This window comes from Mauremys reevesii, linkage group 12, assembly GCF_016161935.1.
Source record: "Mauremys reevesii isolate NIE-2019 linkage group 12, ASM1616193v1, whole genome shotgun sequence".
Taxonomy (NCBI): domain Eukaryota; kingdom Metazoa; phylum Chordata; order Testudines; family Geoemydidae; genus Mauremys; species Mauremys reevesii.
In genome coordinates this window covers 44362868-44374324 of record NC_052634.1, presented here as the reverse complement: position 1 = coordinate 44374324, position 11457 = coordinate 44362868, and the positions used below count along the sequence as shown (strand labels likewise).

Below are 11457 nucleotides of genomic sequence, written 5' to 3'. Positions count from 1 at the left end.
GGGATGTGATGTTTTCTCTGCTGAGAATGGGTTTAATTTCAGTCACATTGTATCAGTTTAGCAATGGAAGGAGAGAATCAATGTCCTGCAGGTCATTCAACACCCAGTGGAGGAAGAAAGGGGCGGGACTATACAATGAGCAGGTGGAGTCATCCTGGTATTACAATGTTTGGTTTATTATTTTTTTTCCTTTACTTCCCTCTCCCGTTTAGACTCAGAGCCTTTAAGGTCAGAAGGGACCAGTGTGATCATCTAGTCCGACCTGCTGCACCTTGCAGGCCAAAAGACCCCACCCACCCACTCCTGTAATAGACCCGGGAGGGGAGGCAGCTCTGTGCACTGCCCCTACCCCAGGCAGCACATGGAGGCACTCTGCTCCCCTCCCCCCATGGGTGTGCAGAGATGTGCCAGCAGCACTGAAGTGGCTCCCTGCCCACTCGGCCTCCGTCCCTCTGTGCCACTTCCAGAAGTGGCTGGCATATCCCAGCATCCCCTGGGGTGGGGGGGAGTGTCTCCATGCACTGCTCCTGCCCCAAGTACCAACTCCACAGCTCCCATTGGCCAGGAACTGCAGCCAATGGGAGCTCTGGGGGCAGCGCCTGCAGGCAGCGGCACACAGAGACCTCCCCCTGGCCCCGCCCACCTAGGAGCTGCTGCCAGAGGGTTGAGTGTACCAGTCACTTTGGGAGCTGCAGTGCCCGGGGTAAGCGCCACCCCTCCTGCACCCCAACCTCCCCAGCACAGCGCCCGCACCCCGCACCCAAATTTCCTCCCATAGCTTTGCTTCTCTTCCTTTCACCCAGAACCATCCTTCTCCTGGGCTGCAAGTAGCCATCCCTGGGAAGCCAAGACGCAGGCACAAAATTCTGCCTCCCAGCAGCCAACCGCACCTCCCCAGGCTTTGCAGAACGACTGGTGGTGCTCTACTAACCCCACTTAGCCGCACTGAGGCGCTTAGCTTCTGCCCTGCCTTCCTCAGCTCGACTTTCCTCTTTTGCACCATTCCCGCCTCACTTCCTCCTTTGGCAAGTCACACAGAAGAGCCGGCCGCCATAGGCCAATCTCCAAGGGCAGAGGAGACCAAGCCGCAAGGCTTCAAAAGGTGACTGGCCAAGATCCTATAGCTTTCCCCTACTGATGCCAAGGCTTTTTCTCAGCTCATTTCACTATCTTCTGTCATGCAGGGGTTGGGGTTATCGCAGGTGTTACCTGAAATTGTGTCAGCTAGTCAGCGTAGGGAGCACTAATGACCCACCAGAGTTTGGCAGAAAGCAGCACGTTTATTATCTTGATAGCTAAGCTCAAAAGAAGGGGGGGCGGGGTGTCACACTCCCAGGACAGGCACGGCACTGGAGATGTCAGGATTCTGCAAGGTAAGTGTCCCACAGTGCAGCTATGGATGGTGTGATGAAGGTAAGTCTTCCTGAGGCACAATGAAATACAACGCAGAGAACCACTGGCCAGGTGGTCCGGGCGAAGGGCATTCACTGGAGGTACAAGCTTGTGAGTGCTCTCCTGAGCACAGGGCCCCTTCCCCTTTTTAGGGCCTGCACCTCATGGCCTGCGACTAGAGATGACTTGGCTGCATCTGGTTGGTCACACTCCACCTTGGGCAGTGTCCATGCTCTGGGTGTGTGATTGCTGCCTAATTAGTGTCCCAGACACCTTGTCTACCTGGGAGCTCTTCTGCTCTTCAACCAGCCCATTCATCCCACGAGCATTCCAGGGGGGAGCGGGAGGGGGAAAGCCACTTCACAGGCATTCAGAGAGGGAGAGGAGACAAAAGTGGGAGCGGGGGAAGTATAACAGACCTTCTGAGCATAGAAATCACTGCTGCTCCTACAACAGCAGGAAGAGGCCACTAGGAGCTGGGAAAGTTAAGGCTGGATGCTTCTGCCTGGTTTTGAACCAAGGACCTTTTGCGTGTGAGGGAAACGTGCTAACCACTACACTACAGAAACTGTCAGAGTGCTCTACCCTTCCCTTCATAAGACCATAAGAATGGCCATATTAGGTCACACCAAAGGTCCATCCAACCTCACATCCTATCTGCCAACAGTGGCCAATGCCAGGTGCCCCAGAGGGACTGAACCTAACAGGTAATGAGCAAGTGATCTCTCTCCTGCCATCCATCTCCACCCTGTGACAAACAGAGGCTAGAGACACCATTCCTTACCCATCCTGGCTAATAGCCATTCATGGACTTAACCTCCATTAATTTATCTGCAAAAAGAACAAGGAGTACTTGTGGCACCTTAGAAACTAACAAATTTATTTGAGCATAAGCTTTCCTAAGCTAAAACCAACTTCATTGGATGCATGCAGTGGAAAATACAGCAGGAAGATATATATATATATACACACACACACACACACACAGAGAACATGAAAAATTGGGTGTTGCCATACACACTATAATGAGAGTGATCAGTTAAGGTGAGCTATTATCAGCAGGAAAAAAGCCCCTTTTGTAATGGCTTTCATGGCCTTTGACAAAGCAAGACAGAGCCTTGGAAGGCCCCGCAGGGTTTGTGGCACAGGAATTGTTCTCAGATTCCACTGAGACTTCAACTCAGATTGCAGGATTCAAAGTCCTGAGTGCTGGCCCTTACACCATGGGACCAGCAGAGCACCTGTTGATTACTGTAGACTTCCAGCAGGGAGGACTCTGTGGGCAGGGGCAGCTCTAGGCATTTTGCCGCCCCAAGCACGGCAGGCAGGTTGCCTTTGGCGGCTTGCCTGCGGGAGGTCCGCCGAAGTCGCAGGACCAGCGGACCCTTCGCAGGCATGCCGCCAAAGGCAGCCTGCCTGCCACCCTCGTGGCGACCGGCAAAGCACCCCCCACGGCTTGCTGTCCCAGGCACGCGCTTGGCATGCTGGGGCCTGGAGCCGCCCCTGTCTGTGGGGACAATTTTTTCTGGCAGGGAGGATTCAGTGGGAACATGCCTCTGCGGCCAGCCCTGCATTTGCTCAAAAAGTCAGCGCACGGCACTTTGCTGCAGGCCCAGAGGCCTTTCTTCCTCCAGACTGTGAGGCCAGTGGACAGGTGAGGCAGTAGCACCTTCAGTCCCAGGCAGTAAAGGGCCCTTCCTGGGAAAGGCTATGTCCTGAAAAGGAAAAATGAAGTTCAAGGAGAGTCCTTCTAAAATGCTTTAGGGGTGTCCCAGGGGGAAAGTGTTTCTTGGTCTGACCAGGGACTTGAACCCTGGATCCTCAGATTAAAAGTCTGATGCTCTGCCAACTGAGCTAGCCAGGCTCACATTCAAAAAAGGCGAATTTCGTGCAGAAGAGAAACTATTCAAGAAAAATGAGGGCAGGAAACAAGACAGAAAACCTGCTACTCTCACTCTCTTAGCAGTCCTAGCCTCAGCCTGCTTCTCCATCCAGTGCCTTGAGGCCGTATTCTTTTTTTCATTAAATATCAAATCCAGGAGAAAATACAGTAATACAAACCAAAACAAAATCACAAACAGAAATGTCATTGGAAATACAGAAATAAAAAAGGAAAATGCAATCCCCATCGCTTTATCGTGTCGGGGCCATTCCTGTATTGAGAGCACCCGCGAAGGTCCCTGTGTGCTTACGAGAAACCTGGAGGAACTCATACCACAGCCTGAACATGAAACTCAACTGCTCCCAGGTGCCGCAGTAAAACCCTTTCCCTGCTGTGACGTTGCACTGCATAGGATTTTATGAAAATATGCTAATGAGTGTGAATATAAAGTGACTGGACTATGCTTCATGCCAAAGGTCTCTTGTACAGTATCATTACAAAGCTTATTATCTACGGTGTGTGTTCATCCTATTTGTATGAACCGATCATTCTTGGATCTGAAACTAGAAATATGAACTATAACTCTGAGGTCCTGTTGTAATGATGCAAAGTGTGGGCCATTAATAGTGTTTTGGACTCTTGATGGCTCCCATTAACCAGGACAATTGACTGTAGTTGGCTCTGTCCTGCACCATCTGTGAGTCAGGCCAGGAAGAATGAAGGCTTGGGGATCTCACAGGACGTGACCATCTCACCTGGTACAGGAATCCATCTTAAACCTGGGGCTCTTCCTCAGGAGAGAGACAAAAAATTCCTGCCTTGTACCAAAGCAGATAGAAGGGGTTGAACTGAACAAACATGATAGTCATGAGACATCCCCTAGCTATCACCTAGTCTTTGCCTCTAAATCTGTGCAGATGGGACCTTTCCCTCCAGTGCTGGAGGATTCTCCCTTCTCATCTACACCCTTGTCCCAAGCAGCACAGCAGGTGGGAATCTTAAATGTACAGAGGAGACTTGGGAGCAGAAACCCCCCCAGACCTTCCATGCAATTGGCACTTGCCCCTCATTGAGCAGGATTGAAATTCCTGCAGAGAGACTGGTGGGCCACATCCCCTCTGGGCATGAGCAAAGCAGCAGGGTGAAAAAAACCTAGAAATGCTGGGGATTGAACCCAGGACCTCATATATGCAAAGCATGTGCTCTACCACTGAGGTACATCCCCAGATGTAATATGTGTGCTCTAGGTTACACTCAGAACCTTCCTGTTTCCAGAGCAGGTTGAGGGGGGAGGGATAGCTCAGTGGTTTGAGCACTGGCCTGCTAAACCCAGGGTTGTGAGTTCAATCCTTGAGGAGGCCACTTAGGGATCTGGGGCAAAAATTGGTCCTGCTAGTGAAGGCAGGGGGCTGGACTCAATGACCTTTCAAGGTCCCTTCCAGTTCTAGGAGATTGGTATATCTCCAATTATTACCTTTTTTTAAATTACCACCTAGTGGCCTAAAAGCAGCATGAGGGACACATTCCCTGCTCTGAGGCCAAATCTGCTGTCCTGGAGGTTGCTGGTTCTTAGGGGTCACTTTGCAGCAGGGCCAGATTCGATGTGTGGGGCAGAGAGAGTGGGTGCCCTGGACTCAGGGTGCAGAGATACACTCAGCCCTCTCCCCAGCATTGGGTGGGGGGGTGCTGCCACCCGTGCTGGAAGGTAATGTGTCGGGGGGGGGGGCACTGTGAGTCGCTCAACACCTGACCCTGGAGTCAGAAGTGCTGTGGGGAGCTCTAGGTGTTTCTAGGATCTGCTATTTCCACCTGCCTGTGAAGTCCAGCTTTCCCCAGCACATTCACTGCGGTGCAATTGGGTCACTGTTTCCATGGCTGAACAGCAAAGAATCACTCCCAGTTTCCCTTCTATCTGCAGTAGGATTAGCCTGTGTCAGTGGTTAATGAGGTGGCTCTTGTAGATTGTTATTTATTCCCCACCTTGACAATACACACAGTCCCTTTCCTACTCAAATCCCCAGCACCTCGGTGATCCTGGTAGCGGGGGTTGGATCCTGAGACTTTCACGGTTCTTTCCCCCTCCACCTGGAGTGAACTCAGCTTTTCCCCCATCCCAGACAATCCATGAAATAACAACAGGGGCATAAAGAAAGCGGGGAGGGAACATCTCACGGCCAGGGCTTGATATGCCCAGAGCCCCCTGCTTGTCCATTGTTTCCATGGAATTTGGCCCCCTGCTTTGCACAAGGGACAGAGAAACATCTTGCTGTTCCTGTGTCTCTGCAAGGAAAATTGTGCTTCTGTATGAAAGAGAGGCGGGAAATGGCCCCATGGTGGGACAATATCCTCAGGATTAATAGCAAAGGACTCAGGCTGAGAACTGATATAACTCCACTCATCTGGGATTTAACAAATTCTCTTCCATGGAGACACTGGGAACTTGTGACATTGATCCAGACTCTGGGGATTCGGGCTGCTTTAACTCTTGGCAAAAACATGAACTTGATTCCAAGAAGGGAGAGAGGCGAAGCCTGAAGCTGACTTTAGTCCCAGGCTGGGGTCTCCTGAACGGTGGGAAACATCCTTGGCTGCTACCCAGGGACAGCAGCTACTGGTGACATACCAGGGCTGGGATGAGAGGGGAATGTTACATGGACTTTATCATACAGGCCCCATCCTGCTTCTCAGAGCCCACAGGTGAGAATCTAGAGAAGGCTGAGGCTGTGGCTACACTTAGCACTTCAAAGCGCTGCCGCGGCAGTGCTGCCGCGGCAGCGCTTTGAAGCGCTAAGTGTAGTCAAAGCGCCAGCGCTGGGAGAAAGCTCTCCCAGCGCTGTCCGTACTCCACCTCCCTGTGGGGAATAACGGACAGCGCTGGGAGCGCGGCTCCCAGCGCTGGGGCTTTGACCCCACTGGCGCTTTGTAGCGCCGCAATTTGCAGCGCTGCAGAGGGTGTGTTTTCACACCCTGCTGCAGCGCTGCAAATTTGTAAGTGTAGCCAAGCCCTGAGTCATTTCTCAGCTGCATTCTCAGGAGTAGCCAGTAGCCGTCCTTGACCAGAGCCCCAGGGGAGCAACCACGGCAGTTCTGCGGAGAGCTCTGGCTGCCAGGGGATCCAGCTAGGAGAGGGAGTGCTGGGGAATCTGGAGGGCCAGTCCAGTGGGGCGGTCTCAGGAGTCAGAGGTGGCTTTGCCAGTGGGGCGGCGCTAGGTCAGATGTTGGTGGGGTGGTGAAGCAGGGACTACAGGATGTGAGGCTGGTTAAAATGAAACTTCACAAAAAACCCTCCCCCTTTGCTCCAGCTAAAGGCCCTACTTTGACCTCTCCCGCTTTCCTAAAAATCTCCATATCTACCCTGGCCTCAGAAACCCCCTTTCTCCCATGGGTATTTTCATGGTTTCTTCCTTTTTTCATGGTCTCGTACAAATATTTTTGCCATCAAGTAAATGTAAAATGAGAAAAACAATCAAACAACACATCTGTCTCACCTTCACCAGACATGGTCTGTGTCTGAATTTTTCTACAGAACAGTCTAGGCAGGCAGAGTCACCCCTACATTTACTTCACATCAGGCCCAGGACTTGCACCCAGCAGTTCTTGCGGCTGTGGGACAGAACTGAGCTTCACTGGCAGCAGTGAGGGAGGACGGTTGGGACTGAGCTGTTGGGGGAATATTTTAATCCTTATCTAATTTTCAGAGGATTAAATCAATGCAGCTTCCACTTCTCCATCTCTCCCAAGGAAATGATGTTTCTGTGCAAAGTACCCAAACCTTTTAACAATAAGAAGTGAAATGAAATGGCCACATGATGGCAACAGAACCTAAGAAACGTGTTAGTCTCTAAGGTGCCACACGTACTCCTGTTCTTTTTGAGGATACAGACTAACACGGCTGCTCCTCTGAAACCGAAGAGATGAGAAGCCATGTTCTTGTTCAATGTGCACTGAAGCTGAAAAAGGAGATGTTTCCTCTTTGATTCCTAAGCCCCCAACTCTAATCCACTAAACACCCCTTTCCTCCCATAGCCAGGACTAAAACCCAGGAGTCATAACTAGTGGCCCCCCTTAACCTTCTCTCTGTGAAGAAGAAGAAGCTCTGAGACCCCTGGGCTGTCCCCTTGCCACCCTGCCTGGGCTGCACTTGAAACCCGATGGGGTTTCCTTGGGCAGTTCTGAATCTTGCTCCCAGGAAGGATGTACTTTTAGGAGCAGGTTCCAAATAGTGCAATTAACCAGCCAGAAGGGGCAGCAGGTATCGGTGTAGGAGCCATTGAAATAATCACAGCAAAGTAGTTCAGGGAAACTGTTATTAATGAAGTGTGAGTGAAAGGTGAGAATCTGATGGTGTCAGTGTCACACTAGAGGGAGCTGAGATGGTTTTAAATTTGTCATCCAACCCCAGCCACCACCTAGCACATGTTTTAACCCCTTCTTCTCTTACCGTAGCTCCTTATCAGGGAAGGGGAGAGAGCAAACGAGCAATAGAAACAGAGACCTAGTGACCGGAGCAAACATTTCTTTGCTCCTTGCTTGGCTCTGTCAGTTATTTGGGTACAAACTCACCCCCCACCCACTGTCTGGGCTGGGCTCAGTGGGCAGGAAGAGCTCAGCTGTCAGTGGGACTTGGGGAGCTCGGGACATTGCTGTGAGCTGCTTGAACGTTTAGGTGAAAACCACCTAAACACGGACACAAGGTCTAGGCTGCAGTAACTCATCTTGCATCTGCGGCTGTTGAAGCTACAAGGCAGAGGACTAAGTACAACATTTAAACTTACGTTTGACCTCAGAGAATAAAACAAATGTGTCTGTGAAAGGAGGGGAGTCGAGTTCAATCCCTTGTCACCATCAATGTGCAAACCAGGAACCTGTTGCTTTGCATTCCTGATGTGTCACCATCATGTGGCTATTCTCATAGACTTTAAGGTCAGAAGGGACCATTATGATCATCTAGTCTGACCTCCTGCACAATGCAGGCCACAGAATATCACCCACCCACTTCTATAACAAACCTCCAACCTATGTGTGAGTAACCTATTCTGTCTCAGTCCCTTTAATTAAAAATTTGTGTTTTTTTCATAGAAACTATATTTTCCTCGTAGAGACTCGGGGCAGATTAATCTACAAAGGGAAGGTGATTCCAAGGCAGTTCTGGTGGAGAAGGGAACGTTTTCAGCATCACTAAATTATTTTGTTGTGCCTCACAGAGAGAGAAAGAGAGAGAGAAAATAAACCTATTAATTTGAGCTACCGACACAGTTCACAGCATGAAATACACAATTTTGTGTTCAATGAGTTGTGTTCATTTACATAATATGAAAAATATGTATTAGGCAATGCATGAAAACCTCACTGCATTGAACAACCCACTTGATCTAGTCAATGTACTACAGAATATTTAAAGAAGTTAAGAAAGATGTGCTTATAAATTAACATGTGCCATTTACACACGCACAAGACACAGAAGAAACTGAATTATTTGAGCTACTAAAATTTCCATTTTCTCACAGCATTTTAGGTCTCAAACTTGTTTCAATTTGCTTATTTTTTTGGAACTAGAAATGGGGAAAGAGTACACTGAAGTCAGTGGAATTACCGCAGTGAGGGATTAGTCTCATTATTTGTCACTAACAAAACCTTTGTTAAACACAGAGTTAACTTTGACTGCGACTATCGCTTACCTTCCACTCAAACTCTGGAAAAACAGGGAATACAGGGTGAGGGTACATGCCCAGATAACCTTAACTCTGCCCTCTAGAAGAGAATCCCTGATAGCATATGAGAACAAGGAAAGGTTTGGGGACAAATTACAGCTACTTCCCAAGAGTTTGTTTCTTCTGTAATTAATTGATCCTGGCCCCATCAATTGATCCTGGCCTGGTGTCTGGCTGTGGAATTTACTATTTACTATTTTTATCCCAGCATATTTAAAGATGAAACTGCTTTACAAAAGCTCCTTTATTTTAGGTTATACAAACAGGTCACTTCCTCAGCTATTTCAAGGAGATGGAATTTTCCTGACCCACAGGGAACTTAAACTAACATGCTCCAGATCACACATTCCTTAGGAGAAAACGAAGGGGAAAAAAAACCAAACCCCACCAAACCGTTGCTGTTTCTACCCAAATGATCAATGAGACCAGAAAGTGAGACTGTGCAATTAACTGTCTGGGACTACACTGACTCTGCAGTTACTTGGATGCAGACACACCCAGCTCTACGGTTGGTAAACGTACAGAGACTCTGCTGCTGCTCATGAACTAGCAGCACATGACCTCTGAACAGCTGCCATTCGAATGTATCTGAAAGTCACAAGGAACAACGATCTGTGTTAAAGGAAGGCTGCCATTTATTAGAGCCCCAGTTGATGCCGTGTGCACAAAGAGAGGATTGAATGTGTAACAGGGAGTTTGTAAATCTTGGTTATTTTATTTTGTAACAGGCTCCTGTCCACCCCCAGTGGAGTTTTCAGTCCCAATGGCAACTTACTTACCAAATGTAATACAGACTAGTCCATTCCTCCCACGTGGATGTGGTTCTTGTTTTTCTGCACATTGTAGCCCATGGAGGCCAAGGACCTGCAAATGTGTCTTCATGTGTCTTTGTTTCATTGATGAAAACAAACCAAGACACTTAGAGGATTGAAAGTGATTTCTGCTGGGGGACGTTTGCTAGGTGTTTATGCATTTGCACAGGAAAACAGTAAGTGTGTCCATTCATTTCAGGAATCCCTATATAGTAGAGCTCCTGAGCATACTAGAAATAGAATTATTTTTATTGAAGAAACAAGCTTGAAAGGGGGCACTTGAATTTGAACCAAGAACTACTTGATTTGCAGTCAAACACTCTACCACTGAGCTATACCTCCATGACATTTGCATAGGCAAGTCCGTGATCTTAAGGATTTTGAAGGATGGGCTCTGCCTCAGAGAGCTCCTTTTCTATTCCCAGACCACAGGGGTTTAAAAAATGGGGTTTGATTAAACTTTATATACACATGTAGACACCACAGCTTGCACACCCACCAACATAACTTCCCCCCACTCACATAGCTACCACCTCTCGGGGAGATAGGTTAACTGCACGGACGGGACAGCTCTCTCCCCTCCGCTTAGAGCAGCTTCATTATTTATGAATAGGTGGGAAATAACCTCCTGAATGGACAGGAACCAATGTATCAGATATTGCTGTGTCTGCATTCAATATGGGTAACTGGTCATATTGGGCTGGATTAGTAGGAGCGTTGCCAGCAGATCAAGGGAAGTGATTATTCCCCTCTAGTCAGCACTGCTGAGGCCACATCTGGAGCATTGCGTCCAGTTCCCCACATACACACACACACTACAGAAACAAATTGGAGAGAGTCTAGGGGGCAGGGGACTTACGAGGAGAGGCTGAGGGCAGGGCCGCCCAGAGGGGGGCGGGGGGGTCAATTTGCCCCAGGCCCTGCAGGGCCCCCAGGAGAATACAGGATTCTATAGTATTGCAACTTTTTTTTATGGAAGGGGCCCCTGAAATTGTTTTGCCCCAGGCCCCCTGAATCCTGTGGGTGGCCCCTTCCCAGACCGTGGTGCTGTCCCCCCCCCTCCAGCCCCTTCCCTCGTTCTCCTCCCTCCGAGGCCCCCCCTGTGCTCCACCCTCACTCCCATTTGGCCACTTCCCACCCCTGCTCTTTGGCTGAGGCCTGCTGATTGCTCGCTCCTCTCCTCCCGCAAGGCCTCCTCGCGCCTCTCCACCCCATACCCCAAGGTCTGCCTGCTGCCCCCCCCTCTCTGCTCCGCCCCTGAGACCTACCCTATCCATCGCCCACACCTCTCTGCCCCTCCCCTGAGACCTGCCCTGTCCACCTCTTTCTTTGATCATCTGTTGTTATTCCTTGAAACATCAAGGATGGAATAAAAAGCGAGTTTACTCCAGGGTGAGGAAAGAAAGGAGCCATCAACCCCCTGGCAAAGCTCAGTGCCCCAGAGAAAACCTGCCCCCTGCTATCGCAATCACTGATGTACTGGGGATATGACGGGAAAGGGACTGTCTGAATGATCGAGGCAGGAAATGGACAAAAATCTACAGCAACATCATTAACCACAAACACACTCTCATCGTGCTCCAGCCAGAAGGGAAAGGAGCAGGAATTCTTGCAGTTCAGCCATGGACACACTTACACAAGGGCACAGCAGTGTGTGTGT

General features: G+C 49.6%; 1 non-coding gene across 1 annotated transcript; it reads right to left on the bottom strand.

Annotated features, from left to right (window-relative positions):
- Positions 1 to 1888: 1888 nt before the first annotated feature.
- TRNAV-CAC lies at positions 1889 to 1961 on the bottom strand. The gene has a single exon. It is a non-coding gene; the product is annotated as a tRNA-Val (tRNA).
- Positions 1962 to 11457: the final 9496 nt, after the last annotated feature.